General features: G+C 34.4%; 3 long non-coding RNA genes across 3 annotated transcripts; 1 reads left to right on the plus strand and 2 right to left on the minus strand.

Annotated features, from left to right (window-relative positions):
• Positions 1-3,051: 3,051 nt before the first annotated feature.
• LOC127855971 (uncharacterized) lies at positions 3,052-7,031 on the minus strand. The gene is made up of 3 exons (XR_008037800.1): positions 6,894-7,031; positions 6,484-6,582; positions 3,052-6,082 (listed from the first exon to the last, which is right to left on the minus strand). It is a non-coding gene; the product is annotated as an uncharacterized LOC127855971 (long non-coding RNA).
• A 3,743-nt stretch (positions 7,032-10,774) lies between these two features.
• LOC127855972 (uncharacterized) lies at positions 10,775-13,901 on the plus strand. Its single transcript, XR_008037801.1, has 2 exons — positions 10,775-10,862; positions 13,293-13,901. It is a non-coding gene; the product is annotated as an uncharacterized LOC127855972 (long non-coding RNA).
• A 506-nt stretch (positions 13,902-14,407) lies between these two features.
• Positions 14,408-17,299, minus strand: LOC127855970 (uncharacterized). Its single transcript, XR_008037799.1, has 3 exons — positions 17,201-17,299; positions 16,246-16,392; positions 14,408-15,710 (listed from the first exon to the last, which is right to left on the minus strand). It is a non-coding gene; the product is annotated as an uncharacterized LOC127855970 (long non-coding RNA).
• Positions 17,300-17,580: the final 281 nt, after the last annotated feature.

A 17,580-nucleotide genomic window follows, 5' to 3' on the forward strand; every position in this document is an offset into this window, starting at 1 on the left:
GACTGTCTTGTGTTACAGATCCCTGACATTTGTTAATTGATATATATTTGCATTTAATGGTCACAAATTAAAAAGTCATTTGAACTTGTAAGATATTGCTGGCTTGCCTGTTAGCCTTATTCAAGGCACATTGTCTGGCTGTTTTGTTTTGCAATATTTGACTTTGGACTCTATGTATGTGATTGTTACAGGAGAGCCTTGTCTTAGCGTCCAACCATGGCATGCCCCACATGAGACACGTTCATACCTCATTGATATGTTGTTGCTGGTGATGAGGCAGAAAGCACTTTTGCCAGTCTAACAGAAGCACGTTCCGATATGTTTAAGGGCAAAGCTGTGCAATTATCAATGCTCTGATAAGTTTTATTATTTGTATCATTCTTTGTATGATATAAAGTCTCAAGTATGTGTAACAAATACATAAATTAAGTACTAATATAAATGTCCTTCAATATTCGAAATGCTTAGATATTTGCACCAAGCTATAGTGTGTGCTAATTTTGTAGAAAATTACATTAATTTTTATTGCAATATTTGGTAAAGTAATCTACCATCAAAAGTATGTTTTTAGACCAAGATTGTCATTCAAACTTTTTAAGCATCAGTATCAAAATTATTTGTGGGCCCGTATCTTTCAAAGAGCCTACTTCTGTGCAGCATTTTTAATAAGTCATAAGTCTTTTATCATTTGAAGCGTTCAGTTGTTCAACAGAGTCATTCAAGTTTAGTCATAATAGCATGCAGCTTTATTATAAGTCATAACTCTTTTTAAAATGTATTATTTGAAATGGTGTAACTTTTCAAAATCGGCCATTCAATCCTTTTACTTGTAACATGTACATGTTTCAATCAGTCATCGTTTTTAATATAATTATATGATCAATATTTTTTATGATGTGATATTATTTTACATTGATATTTGTGTATTTTGTGATGTTATTTTAAGTTCTTGGGTTCAGTTGTTTAAGTTTTTGTTTGCTTGGTTATAGTTAACTGTATCAATGAAGATTTATTTTTAATTCATTGTGGTCCAATTGATTATATACATATATATGCAAATCTTGCTGATTTAAAAAAAATGACTCAATAGATTGTTATCTTCACGATTTATTTGTGTAACTCTGTTTCATATTAAATATTGAAGATGAGATATGATTAGAAATCATCATGTTTTATAAGATATCCATATCTGTTGGATCTATTGGAAACTTTAAACAAATAATCCACAGTGAAACAATATATATTTCTCTCGATTAGCTTAGATAATCCTTTCAAGTCACATATTTTAACATAGCAAATTTTATAAATGGAATGAAACTACCATGTGTGGATAAAATGAGCAAGGTTGTAATGGTTAGTGGGTTTTTCCAGTCTAGTGCATACTTTGCTATGTCTATTTTCACGGCTAGCAATACGAACAATACTATATCAAACACAGCATTATCACTGTTCATTAGCATATCAGCTTTATATAATGTTTTAATCACAGTATACAAGTACAAGTTTCATGTTTTGACAGTTCAAATAGGGTTTGAGATGCCGCCTCTGTTTTTTTGATCACGTGATCCGTTATGGCTACAAGTGATCGGTTAATGCATGAATTCCGATGTGAAAAAAGTGTGCCACAAAAAGATATTTGCTGCATTTTAAAACAGAATTTTTCCTTAAACAGTAATCAAAGGTAATATTTTATAGAACTGGTATAATAGAAGTATTAAAATACTAATTGTTTTTTACTAGCAAAACTGTATTACGCTACTGATCCGGTAATGGTAACTCGACTGTATTCAATGGGAAAATATTTTAAACGAAACCAATGGCTCAAACTAATACACTTCCTAAATTGCAAAATTAAGAATTGCTTACTAAACTGGTATGCAAATTGCTGTAAATTTGCTGATCTAAAGTTTTCAGAAATTGATATTCCAATGTGAAAGTAACTGAAGAATATCAATCAACATTTATAACAAAACATACATTAATAAAAACTAGAAATTTATTAAATGTCTTTCTTTAACAGAATATATTAAGAATACCCATAAAATAATGCAGATTACAGTTTTAAAAGCACAAATCACTTTTAAGAATTTGTAAACGTACAAGGGCGTCACAACTCAGAAATAAAGTCCACACATCAATAAACTGACGATAAAGATATAACAGTCAAATGAAAAGCACTTATAAAAAGTAAAATGTGTATGAAACTAACTGTAAATACCGCGATTCCAGCGATCTGAGATACAGAACGGGCTATCGTTTGGTTTGTTTACCATGTGACACCGGTAAAGGACTTTTTAAGTATCGATGCGCATTAATTTGGCGCAAAAAGTCATCAATAAAATAGTGCAAGAACAGAATAAGAAAAAAACGATAATTCAAACATCTGACGTGTCTATCCAAAATCCACAAATTCACAAATCACATAAAACAATTCACACAAAAAGAATTTTAAAGAAAAAAATGTCAAAAATCCTCTTTGTCTAGAAACTGACAAGGTTAAAAGTTTCACTTTATCACGTGGTGTAAACATACACACGTAAACAGCACTGGCGGCAAATGTTCTCGCGAAGAAAATAAAGAAATAATACACTTTGTAAAGTTAACAAGCTCGTCGAATGACTTCAAGCACATATGAATATTCAGGTCTTTTCACAGTGGAAAATTAAGAAAAAACACAATAACAATACACTTTAAAGTTAATGAGTTCGTTGATGAACTTTCAACTAAGAAAAAAAACACTTATCCACCCGTAGGCACTACGCGAAAAGGTCTATGGCGCCGGCAAGAGGGCCTCAACTTCTAAGGAGCTTCCGGGGGTCCTTAACCGACACTGCTCCGTCAGTGGTTCGCATGTGGCCCGCACGTCTCGTGGTCCGGGAGCCAAATGTAGTGGGGTAGGGGTTCAAATGAATAGTAACGCCGCCCAAAATTCGATATTTATATCCGAAATTATATCGGAATTCTTGTATATATATGTAAACACATATAGCAGAATACAGAAACCTAAAAGAACACACAAAATAACACAACTAACACATGTTACAACGTTCCAAACATAAATACAATATTTCAAAAAAATTAAATTCATTTTCTATGCAGATAAAAACATAATTTCAAAATACAAATAATTTAAAACTAACCAGTTTGGTAGATACAAAAACCACAGTACTATTGTTGAAACAAGTATGTCTTTCGACAGCCTAGAAGCAATTGGACGCATGGTCAGTAATTTGAACTGAATTTTACTAGTTTTTTTTAACTGACCAATACAAATCTTGTTTATTTGATAATTCTCATTCTCACTGGACAAAACAAGTATGACATCAAAGTACATGGCTGGACGCACACAGGACAATGGACTGAATCACACAAGAGATGTAAAAGGACACATACAAGACAAGGGACATAAGCATTGTACATGAAACATAATCACACCTAGTAACATTGACATTTTCTACACGGGTATATAAAGATAGTAATGGAAACTTCTAATTGTAAATAATAACGTGTATAACTGCCTTAACCTGAAGAGGTCGAAAAACCGTCGAAGTGCAATGTATTGATGCAAAATGGAAATGTAAAATATGCACTCATTTCTAAACATAATCCAGTAATTCGAGATCAAACAGTTAAATCTCCAATTCAATACACTAGTTATTTATTGTTCAATTGCTTGTTTAATGTAAAATAAACACACATTACCGATGTACAATCGCTGATGCAATGCAATGTTGCGTTTTGCCATCGAAGCAAATCTAATTAAGGATAATCTTTAATACTCAATGTTAAATCATAGGAATCGATCGTCCGAATGCGTTTCAGCTGACATATTTATTTAATTTCAAATGAACATCTTCATTATACTGAACGCAACAATCATATAAATGGCTTGCTTGAAAATGTAAAATGCCGAGTACGGTTGTATAGATTGCTAACAACTTCATATTAAAATAAGTTGTAGTTTTATTAATGCATTTAACGTACATTGCTATATTTTCCATGTTAAGGGCGGTTTTCATGCCACCTTACGACATTAAAAACTAGCATAACAATAATACTATCTTATGTGCACACTAAACTGTTAACTTTTATTTTAAAACTGACCGAGCAAGCAAGCGAAAAAAACAGGACTATGCTAGTACGAGCAAATAGGATTTGCGAATTCAGACATAACAAAGCCATTTTTGCTTACATCATTTTAACTTTGCTATGGTAATGTTAACGTTTTAGTAGTAAAGATCCCTATATTAACCGTTAAATAGTAGACATACCCAAAATACAAAACGTGATTACGGGTTAAAAATAGCAATAAAAGGTTCATGCAAGTATTTGTTATGCCTGTCTTTTAAATGAAAATGCAACATACCAGCGTGTATATAGAATCATTTTGCAATACTTTGAAAAAGTGAAACAAACATTGACAAATAATTATTTTGTGCAACTTATACATTTTTATGCACATGATTTAATGGATAACAAAAGCATAATTATGTAAAAAACGACTTAGTATGTTCTTGTCGTAAACCAATGTGCCTAAAGATCATGATTATATGTTTGTAATGTTTAGTAGTGTTGGAATTTCGGGTATGGTTATCTTGCATTATTTAATATTTTTACATAATTATTTAAACCTTTTATTGCAGTAACCATGGCAGATTTGAACTTTAGGAATAATGTGGTTTGTATTAAAATAGCGACCGACTTGCTGTAAATAGTTCATTACATAATTCAGACGTGGTTGTAATAAAAAATAATTCCGAAAATGACATGGAAACCCGATATTTAAATTGCCTGATTAAACTCTCCTTATAACACATTTGTGAAGCTGACTTTTTTGCACATAAACGATCTGCAATCAAAGAAAACGGTCACATTATGGAGCATGTTTTTGTCATTGTACAGTTGAGGTATTTTGTAAAAAGCATATATAATCATAATTGTATCTAGAATATCACGATGCTCGCATGCGCAAAAGTATCATTTCGCGCATGTTGTTGATAAGCTAGTCATGCAATTCAGTTGACCTAAATGTAAAAAGGAATTAACGACATGCGCTTAAAATAACAACTCCACCAATTACGATGATAAATAAAAGCGTGCTTATTTGAAACAGTGCTTTATTTTGGCGAAAAATTACTATAGAATATAAAAAGTTTTACATACAAAACGTTGAGTAACACAAACACGTTGAATTACTTTAACAAAAATGAATGAAACAAATGCAATTTCAGACAGAACAATACTTCATTAAAACACCGAACATAGAACTCGCCTGGATGCTAATTTGTGGTTTCGTATCCAGAAAATTAAAACATTAATAGTGATGAAACTTTTTAACATATACACCAGCATGTGCACACGTTCACCTGAGTATTTAGATGCGTTTCTTACTTACATTTACCATTTTTAACAACTAGATCAGTTTTGTTCGGAAATGCACAGATCAAGAATCTAAGAAAACAGTTTTGGTTACAGAAGAGTTGTTAACAAAACTGAATTCCTTGCAGTCGAAAGGCCCACCGGTTATTGCATATCTCGATTCTTCTGCTTGGGTTTCGAGTTTTGAAACAAATACATGACATAGTGTTCTTAAAAACGAACCTAATTATTTAATGTTAGCGATTCCAATGTATCAAAGTTAAATAAAAGAATGTAAAGTAAACGGTGTCAGCATTTTTAAGATAAGAGAAATATACTGTGACATGAATATGAATCTAGGGCTAAATGTGATTGTTAATGAAACATTTATTGTTTGTTTAACCGGATGTTACATTTAAAACGAATGCAATTGAAAATTAAGGTACATACTGAAGAGTGTATATTTTATACACAGGCCTGTGATTAATTAGGAAATCGCAACTGCCCAAGGTCAATAAATGAACATAGACCCAGACATAAAGTGTAAAAGGACAGCGCATATGTGTCGTGTCTTTCTTCTTTATTGGTAAGACACCGTATAGTTAATATAGAATGCACCTTGTCATTACCGGCTACATTTCAGACGTGTTATAAGAAGGCTCGTTCATCATTCGGTTCCATGTAAATATTTCTGGACTGGGGACACATGTCGATGTTCTTGGACCTATAAAATAATATGTATACAAATAAAAGTTAGATTAACGCGATACGATGCTATAATGAAATAGTTTATGACGAAAAGTTTGTGCGTGCGAAATTACACAAGTGTTTTGACTGCGTTGATAATAAAATGTTTAAATAAAACATGATATTTTGCTGCAAATCGAGCATCGGTCACGAGCTTCTTTTTTCGAATGTGTGGTTTGCGTTTTACGATGATTATCTACAGAGTTAAGAAAACGTGTATTATTCGGTGATTAGCAAAGGGGACAATAGTGGGACAATAATGGTATAGTCTACTTGCGTTGCATGTTAATCAACATGTATTACTGCCAAAGTGATGAACCTTTATAATATGTTTACTTCCGAATGTTGACAAGAGCGAAATTTTAAAACAGATTTTACTTTGTCTAATATCTGGATACACGAAGTAGGCTATTTAACTTGATGAAGGGATTGCACGGATCATACTGGATGGCGTGTCCACTGCGCTTGCACGGCGTTCTAAAATTATGCAAGAGCGCTGTGAGATTAACGCGAAATATATGTAAGGGAAAGACCGCCGATATTATTTATCACCAGAAATGTTGCACGTGTTGACTATTCAGCTAATATGTTCCATGTTGCAATTATAGATTATAAATACATGTCAAATAATATCCGTTCAAATAAACATTTGATATTTAATGTTTCGATTTTCAACAATGTTAGTTTTTAAGGTGGAGACATCTCAAATGTTCATCTTGTGAATTGTCCAATTAAAACTGTTCAATGAATAAAAAATTAAATGTTCAAAATGTAAAATATACATTTACTTGTATCTTTAAATCGCATACACAACGCACACAACTTTGTCACAACTCTAACGCTTCTTTACAAAGGTGATTGCTAAAGTATACAAATTTGCAACAGTAACTTTAACGAACTGCCGATTTCCACTGTGAGCATGTAAACACGTCTAGATAAGTTATCGCGTATCTTTACACCGTGCAATGTTACACGTTGACATTGCACAGTTGGAAAGTCTGCATGAAATCTACACGCGGTGGAAGCGACAAAATTATTGTTCGTCTTAGCCAGGAACCAATGCCTCGCTTACGGGCCGGGAACCATTGTAAATGTAAACAATGATTCTTCTGGTGCACAGATGTTGGGCGCGTGGCCAAGTCACTTTAACACTTTCAATATGTCATAAAACAACATTTTTCATAATTTTGAGCAAAAATATTTTTCTGATACAATATATATATATATATATATATATTTATTTATTTATTTATTTATATATATACAAGGTAGGTATCTCTTGACACAGGAAAATCACCAACATCAACATTTTCAAGCCATAAAGTGCCTACATGGCGGTCGATTTTCGTAAACTATGTACCATTTTGTTGGGAAAGGTTGCCTCGTGACGAAATATGACCACGAACGGCTACTTGCCAACATAAACTACAATTCTCAATTTGTAGAAATGCTAGGTCGGTGAATTATATTTTAATGGTTAAATGAAATCGTTAATTACATATTGAGTATCAATTGTCATCAAACCATCAAAACGAATGATGTTGAAAAAAAGGAAAAAATATCATTTTCTTACCTTCCAGTTTCAAATGTCGGTCTTCGATTTTGTCATTCCTAATTATAATTTACGAAGAATAGGTTTTATTTCTTGCTTTAGGAAAGCAATATGAAAGAGCATTATGAAAATTTGCATCATTTATTATCAGTGCGTTTATGGAAATAATACTAGTAAATGCCTACCCGGAAAATAATATTGTCATGTGGTTGTGGAGAATGCAATTACTTTGTTTACATGAAATAAAATATATGAAGATTTATTCTACATCATTTGTGTAGATATGAAAAATAAACATACATATATATATATATATATATCGAAACATGGCTGCTGATGCTAATGCTGCTCATGCTGATGCTTATGGTGCTGCTGCTACTAATGATGAGGAGGATAACGATGATGATGACGACGACAACGACGACGACGACGATGATGATGATGATGATGATGATGATGATGATGATGATGATGATGATGATGATGATGATGATGATGATGATGATGATGATGATGATGATGATGATGATGATGACGATGATGATGATGATGACGACGACGATGACGATGACGACAATGATTATGATGATGTGAAGATATTAGCCGGAAAGGGCGATACTCGATAATCAGGTCATTCTAACAAGATAAGTATCGCTATTTTACAGAAAGAATCGCTCAGATGGCCTATTTTGGGAAATATGTGTTCCAATTTAAACACGACTCCATAAAAAGCAGACCGTAGGTTGTGTTAATAACAATAAGCTCTGTCCGTTTTGTATTTTGCAGACATGACACTAGTTGAAATAGCATGTCTGCCTCGATATTATTCCTTTTCATGTGGCCTGCATTTAAGAAACAAAACATATAATTTCTTTATGGTTAATAGCAAACAGACAAATAGAAATACACATTTCTGATGAGCGGTTAAATGAAATATGAAATTATCAGCTTAATCATTTTTGTCGACCTTTATTCGGGTGCGTTGCGTCTATTAATATGTATGAAATATTCAATATTGTGATAAAATCATTCATATTTAATTATATAAGTTCTTTCATGTCTGGAACATAACTGATATGTGCATGTTTCCTTATCGCCGAATGAAACCATGAATACACGGAAATTAAGATATCCTATTGTTTCAGTAAATTTAATATAATTAAACATAACGTGTAAAACGATAAATTTATTGCATATCTACTTTATAGCACAGCAAATATCCGTTTTCATTACGCGTTGCTGATTTTAATGAAAGTTACAGTATTTAAAAAAAATCAACTAAACTTTTAATGTACTTGAAGTGGCACTCTTATGATATGCATATTCAACCCGATCATAAAGATCAGCATCTTGTCATTAAACTGAATGATTTCAATATGTAAAACATAAACCGATTGATTACCAATCAACCCAATTGAAATGTCGTGTGGTTTTGCGTCTTTCTTTTTGTTTTATAGCTCAAGTGTTTTATTAACGACCTTGAGAAAAAATTAGGCAGAATATGATACATGAAGCTGGATGGTCTATATGATAAAATATTTATAAATGGCTTATATATCTAAGTTATAAAATCACGGACTATTGTTTTCGTATTAAATGTGTATTTTAGAACTAGCTACATGGAAACGTGCTTGATAGAAATAAGGTGACGTTGCTCGAGAATACGGACATGCCGACTAATATTGTTCCCTCGTGACAGTATTGAAAATAGCAATAGTACAGACTGACATTTGTGAGCTTAAAAGTGCTAGAAATTGTTTGTCGTAGTGTCTAAATCGAGAATGTCTCTAAATTTGCAAGGTGCTCAGACATTTTGTCCAGCTGCTTCATGTGCACCTCGTTTAAAAACATATTTAGTTATTTATTTATTTTTTTTGGGGGGGGGGGGGGGGGGAACGGGGCTAAATGCATATGTATTAAATATGCTGGAAAACGGTGCTTAATGCATGTATCCATAAACTACCTGATTGTTGAAACAAACTAACTGTTGTTAAAATTATATTCACTTTAATAATACCTATCAAACTGACTGATTGATTATTATGCTACCGAATTAAAAAGCTGTGTATTTTCTGGCTTTGCCCCTGGTGTGTGTTCATGTGTTTTATTTATGACATTGAGATGAAAATACGGCAGAATGTAATGCATGTAACTTGAGAGTTGATGTATTAATACATTTATATATAACACAAATACCAACGTAATAAAATAGAGGACTCATTATTACGCATAACTTTCGCGTATATTAGAGAAAGCTGCAGCAACAGTTGATTCTTGTGTAACGTGTTTACCGTTTCTTTGAGATTTATTCGATGGCTTCAAACACCAGTGTTTTTTTTCAACACACGGATTTTCCTGGGGCTTTCCTTAGCCGTTTGATTAGATACTTAACTTCCTCAATTTAAACTGGAATCAATGAATATTTACACTATTAAAGTTTTATAATTATTGTATAATTGGAATGATGAACATCTAATCACTTTACAAGCCGGTTTCATATGCCATGTGTGACTTGGATCGACTTGGGTTGACTTGGGGCAAATTTGGTTGTCTTGGGTTGACTTGGGTCGACTTGGGTTCTCTTGGATTGACTTGGGTCGACTTGGGTTGACTTGGGTCGACTTGGGTTGTCTTGGGTTGACATGAGTCACCTCGACTTAAATTAACGTGTCTGCAGAGTGTCCAATGTATGCGTTATGAAAGGAGGACAAACGGTCAATGCAGTACAAGCGACACTAAGTAGCTTGACAGACTCAGGCTGACCTACGAGACCTGACACGTGCACTAACTGGAATGGAAACCTGCGACCCGGACTTATATATGAGTCTCTAGGCTACCCAGCAAGCTATGGTATGTTATGCGCAAAGTTGCCTGGGTCACCTCCCCTCGAAAGTATCCAAAGTCACAGAGATGTCCCCAGCTCAGGCTGACCTAAGAGACCAGAAACGTGCACTGACTTATATTTCCAAAGGAGACCTGCACCCGGACTAGTATGAGTCTCAAGCTTACCCAGCAAGCTATGGTATGTTATGCGCAAAGTTGCCTGGGACCCCCCCCCCCGCCCCACTCAAAAGGCATTCAAAGTCACAGATACTTCCAATGGTATATGGTCTCTTATTACTCACCGGGGATGAACAACTTTTGTCACGTGACCACAAAAGTCAACGCAGGTTGTTGAATTACATCAGGAATCCCGCTCCGTCAGGTAATTTTCATCTTTTTATAGAGAATATGTTAAAATTTCTGGACAATACAAAGCTTATGACATGCTTCATACCTTTTCGCATATTAAGACGCATTGCACTTGTTTCGAAGCTTTGCAGTTTTTAAGAACACTTCGACACAAACTTTAGATTTTCGATGCAAACGCAGTTTGATTTTATATTTTTTTACTTTCCATTCACGAATAAATCATATTTCTAGAAAAATGAGAGCACACGATGCTTAATTTTTGATGATTTATTGTATTTGCGATATAAGTTGTTGTTGTTATATTTAATTTGGGCAGTTCTTGCTATTTCAAAAATTTACAAACGCGGGTTGGTTGAGCAAACGCAGTTTGCTGAAGCTGGATTATGGCAAACGCAGGTTGGTTAAGATTACGGAATCCGGATAGTGACATCTATATTCTTGCCCTTCTTTCATCAAGGGCGACACACGACACACGAAGCGATACACGATATTTTGCGCGACAGTCGCGGCGACGCGCGATATTTTATTATTCAAATATCGCCCATATTATCCGAATTTCGTGTAACGCGGTCTAATTTCAGACCGCGACACACGACACACGAAGCGATACTCGATATGTACTGTTCAAATCAAATCATCATCAACATCTTCATCATCATCATCTCCATCTTCATCGCCATTATCATCATAAAATAAATCGCGATTCGGAGCGGAGTATTGTAAAATGAAGATCTCAAAAGAATTGAAAAATAATTTGTCGGAATGTTATTTTTCTCATGCTGTTTTGTTAGTTGTCCAAATATATTTAATATTAAATATTATCTTAATATTAAGATTTGGTAGTTAAAGAATGCAATTTGAATGAACACAATTGTATGCATATGTTTTGCTCAGCTGTGAAGATTGAGGGAACAATTTATAGAAGAACTGTGAGAATCATCTCTACAGTGTTGCTACTGTTCCGCAATTCATAATACTATATTTTCGGCACACGAGCATTTTACTAAAATGTTGAAAGTTAATAAAAACAAAATATACGGTGTTTGGGAAAACGTATTGAACACCTGAATGTTGAGACACTTTACGACAATGGGCTCGAGTTACAGGTTGTAGCACGGCGTCTCCGTTAGCAACGTACCAGTATAAATTTAATATAATAGCAAAATTGAACTGAGCCTCGCTCTGTGAAAAGGGGGTTGAAAGCATGTGCGTTAAGTGTTGTCCCATATTAGCATTTGCAGTCCGCACAGGCTAATCAGGTACGCCACTTTCCGTCTAAACTGGGCGTTCTTCTAAGAAGAGACTTCTGAAACGAAAAGAATCATACAAGCGGCACGAGTCGTCCCTGATAAGCCTGTGCGGACTACACAGGCTAATCTGAGACAACACTTTACACACATGCATTAAACCCATTTTTCGCAGAGCGACGCCCAATTTTCCGAGTCTAAAAAGTTTGAGAATATTAAAACCCATTCTTAATATTAATTAGCACATTCATATATTGTCAGCCTGATTAAAATTACTGAGAGCAACACCACTCATTCGAATAAAAAATCTGTACCCGCTTCGTCCAGATAAACTTACTTGCTTGTTTGTTTTAACCTAACCATGATAAAAAGAGACATACCTACTTATTACAATATATGAACATAATTTAATTCCATCCGCATCATCAGATGAGGATAAATATAACAACCAATGTTATGTTATTTCTCTTAATGAATAAATTGAAAACACAAATAATGTTGCCCATTTGTAAAACCAAAAATAAAATCAGAATAATAACACGCCAAATCAATGTTTCGAAAGCACTGTTATGCAATTAGAAAACACAAACGAGCAATAAAACCAATCGAAGCATTTGAAATTGACATTCGGATTATGAATGCAGTAAAAATAGCCCCTTTTTGTCTCCCCTGATTTTTTGAAAACGCGACAGTCGACAGGCGATATGATTATAGCGAAACTTGAACAGTACAAATATCGCGTGTCGCCGCGACTGTCGCGCAAAATATCGTGCGTCGCTTCGTGTTTCGTGCGTGGTCCTTTGAACGCGAGACACGACACACGAAGCGATACACGATATTTTGCGGGACAGTCGCGGCGACGCACGATATTTTGCGCGACAGTCGCGGCGACGCACGATATATTTAACACGATATATCGCCTTTTGGGCTACCTACACAAGGGCGATATTTCCTGGTACATTCTCGCTCGTCGCTCCGTGTATCGCGCAAAATATCGTGCGTCGCCGCGACTGTCGCGCAAAATATCGTGTATCGCTTCGTGTGTCCCCCTTGATGAAAGAAGGGCGAGATTATAGATGGCACTATCCGGATTCCGTAAAATATAGTGGTATACGCCGGTTGATTGAATATTGAATACCATTTTGTTTCAATTTTGAATGTTGTACTTATTCCTATGATATCATTTTCCTTTTCAGAATGACACGAAAAAAGTCTCACCTCGGGCGGACCAAACGAAGGACTGGATTGCATCACACTTCTGAATTCCTACCGCCAACAACCTCGCCTTTTCGAACAGCAATGAAACGAAAATTAACACCAATGAAGTCTCCAATTCAGCAACCCTTTCGATCTCCTTTGTATAAAGCAAAACGAAAATCGCACCGAGAACTATTTAAAGACAATGATAATCGCGATACTAACTGGGTTATTGATATGAACTCTCAAATTCAAAGTGACAACGCGCCAAATCTTTCTATGTTTATGCATTGAGGAGCTACCAATATTGGGGCCGTATAATATGCTGCCTATATTGACGCTGTGGGATGCTTCATTTAACGAGGCCTACCGGTATATTCAACCTTTTTGGGGGATTTGAAACAACAACAGACATATTGGATCTAACTTTATTTTGTTTGCTGTTATTTGTTTCAAGTTTTAAAATTACAGTTTCTAAAAAATGCCATGTATCTTGTATCTTGTTAATTAAAAAAAAGGTATCTTTCTTTTAGTTGCATAATGATAAATAATGTGGACCTATAAGGAGAGAGGTATCATGAAGCAAATAAAACAATCGATTCCTCTTATTCTGCAAGACATAGTTTTCATTTTAGGTGTATACCATTATCTTTTGATCCGAAACTTTAAATATAATAATAACTATTGACCTTTACATGGGCGCCTTGCAAATCACTAGTGTCTTCATATTGGTCATACAATATAATGTCTTTATGTGTAACGTGAGAATCCTGACAATCTTACAATATGATTGTTGGAGATAATACTTAAAATAAAGCTGAAGGCATACTACATCCATGACAAAGTACACTTCACCGAGATAAGTCTAACTATACTGTGAAAAACATTGAAAAACCCAGCGGTTGAACGCAAACAAGATCAGTGTCTTTAACAACAAAACGAACCAAACATATGCAGATTAATTGTTTTATTGCTGCAAAGAATATCCCGTATCGCAATAATAGCTTATACGCAAAACATTAAACTGGCCTATGTGCAACTTGAGAAGGAATTACAGATTTTCATGTAATTGTTGACAATTCGCACAATGATTCCAATGAGACAAAAAGCTAACTCACCAAAAATATATTTTAATCATATTGATTCGAAATAGATAAACAAAAATCGCAGATTACAAATGAGTCTCGCTCTGTGAAAAGGGGGTTTAATGCATGTGCGTAAGGTGTCGTCACATATTAGCCTGTGCATTCCGTACAGGCTAATTAGGGACAAACCTTTCCGATAAACTCGATTTTTGCTCAGAAGAGACTTTCTTTTAACAAAACATATCATAAAAGCGGAAAGTGCCGTCCCTGATTAGCCTATGTGGACTGCACTTTACGCACATGCATTAAACCCCCTTTTCACAGAGCGCGGCTCAAATGTACATTCCAGCGGATATGGTGAGATCAACAATAATCACAGATAATCAACATAGATTACAATGATTTTGAAAAGATCAACAATAATCACAGATAATCAACATAAATTACAATGATTTCGAAAAGATCAACAATAATCACAGATAATCAACATAAATTACAATGATTTTGAAAAGATCAACAATAATCACTGGTTATATAAATCACAATTAATCGGTTGAGATCAACAATAATCACAGATAATCAACATAAATCACAATGATTTTGATAAGATCAACAATAATCACAGATAATATAAATCACTATTAATAGGTTAAGATAAAAAATTCACAGATAATCAACATAAATTACAATTATTTTGATAAGATCAACAATAATCACAGATAATCAATATAAATCACAATTCATGGGCTGAGATCAACAGTAATCACAGATGAGCAATAATGAACACAATAATTTGTATGAGATCAACCATTATCATAATCATTTTAAATTAGAATGATAAATATTACAACAATAATCTTATTAAAAACAGGAATATCAAACAAAACAACACAAGATAAACGATATGAAACACAATGTTTAAGACGCAAAAACACGCGTAATACTATATATTATTGTATGACAGTCTGTATTTTCAATAATTAAGAAAATAACCACGGCACATTGGTAAGAATTAAAAATAATTCTTGGTCTTATCATCGTCATGCAACAGATGACTAGGCCCGGTGCTTTGCAGATCTGTGCTTTGATAGACTACTGCGGTGCCTGTACCTCTTTTCACACATATCACAAGCAAAGTTTTTCTCTCCAGTGTGGGTGGCAAGGTGGGCCTGAAGGTCAATTTTCTCCCGGAGCGTTGCATTGCAAATTGAGCAGGTAAATTGCTTTGCAGCAACCTCCCTCCGGACGTGACGATTCAGGTCATCTTTGGTTGAAAACTTTTTGCCGCATTGTTCACAGGGGAACGGCTTTTCAACACCATGAATGCTGCATCTATATAACAAAAACAAATGGAACTGTTGAATTATTATTCAATACAGAAAAATACACACAGAATATTATCCATAACAATGTGGAACTTAACAAAATGATGGTCGTCAGAAGCGCTCCAGATAAGGCGCGTTAACGCGTATTTACGCATTTCAAAATCCAAAATACGCATTAAATAATATGTTTAAGGGTCCAATTACATACGTGAAGTATCGGAACGCGTACATTCTGGATTTATACGGTGTAAATTCCAATTGTTCAGTGACAATTTGCATTGAAATTTATCTGGACAATTATGGTCGTTAAAAACTAAATACTATAATGAGCACACCAATATGCACCACACTAGTAATAATGTGTTAAGTGTTTTAAAGCCGGCTTTTTTCGAAAACACCATTCAAAACATTTTAAATAGTGCTTTGCAACTAGGTTATAAAAACATACTTTCGCTCAGAATGCAATGACCTATGTTGAATTGTATCTTGATTTTTAAACCGACAGAACCTAGCATTGTACTAAAAACAAAAAAAATACAAACCTGTGTCTGTTGAACGCCTGTTTTGTGTAAAATGTTTTTCCACAACAGGCGAATCGTCCAGTCCCTCTGTGGCGCTTATCATGAAGCTTTAACCCCCACTTCGATTTAAATGTCTTTCCACAGATTTCACACACGAGCGTCATGTTTCTGTAATGAAAGAATTACTTTTTGTTAAAATATATTTCTAAAATGTTTTTATAAAGTTTTAAAGACTACACCAAAAGAGATATGAAACGCAAGTGATTGGATGTGACACACTATCTGCTATTCTTTTCGTCACAGTTCAATAAACATGCGTGTTTACTAATGCACGGGATTTTCGTGAGTTTTGGCGCGTTTAGCGTCATTCGAGGTCCGCTTAAAGGAGGCAACGCACGTTGTGGTTCAATATACTTGTAACAGTACTTAATGTGTTGATAAGCATATTTCCGCTCTGTTTAAATGTCCTCAATTGAAGTTCCGTAGTCATATATTGTGTTGAATAGTTAATATTTTCGTATTTGTAACCATATCATATTTTAGAAGACTTTCAAAAATGTGTACAGTGTGCGTTTCATTATCCTTTGAATATTCTCGCAACCTGCGTTTGCCATTTCCTATTGCTCAAGAAATACCAACCTGCGTTTGCAAAACAAAACAAAACAAAAAAATAAGATATTTTTCAATTTGCACCGCTATTTTTGTCATGAATCTTATTAAATATATTAAAATGAAGTGTAAAATCATACTAATTCAGTCGTTAAACCAATATTGTTGAAAGAAAATCATCAACACCACATAAACAAACAGCGTTTGCAATGCATTTCAGAATTTTGTGTCGAAGTGTTCTCGGAAAGTGGAAACAGTAAAGGCAATGGAATCATTTCAAATAAAAGTTTATTTAGTATACTGTGTCATAGGCTATCACTTGTTAAAAACTGAAATTTTGATTATATGAAAAAACAACAAAACTTACCTTAATGTACAAGATTACAATCTGTTTCTGCAACCGGCGTTGACTTTTGCGGTCACGTGACAAAAGTTGTTCATCCCCGGTGTTACTGTAACGTATTAAAGGTTACATAATCCTAAACGGAAGTGGTATTTGGGGGGTTACATGTAGTCAGTTTGCTACTAAGTACATATGATGCAGGTCCTGGTGCATTAAATTTTAAAAATGTATCTGAAATGAAGAGTTTAGGTATCAGTTTAAAGGTACATGTGTAAGTCACAGGGCAAAAGGCATGATTTGTGCATTTCTTTGTATGTTAGTGGTTGCCAGCCTCAATAGTAGGGCATGGTTTTTGCCTTCAAATGGCAGTGCCGGTAGCTGTCAAAACCGGTTCATATGTTCTA

Source organism: Dreissena polymorpha, chromosome 13 (genome assembly GCF_020536995.1).
Source record: "Dreissena polymorpha isolate Duluth1 chromosome 13, UMN_Dpol_1.0, whole genome shotgun sequence".
In the NCBI taxonomy this organism is placed as follows: domain Eukaryota; kingdom Metazoa; phylum Mollusca; class Bivalvia; order Myida; family Dreissenidae; genus Dreissena; species Dreissena polymorpha.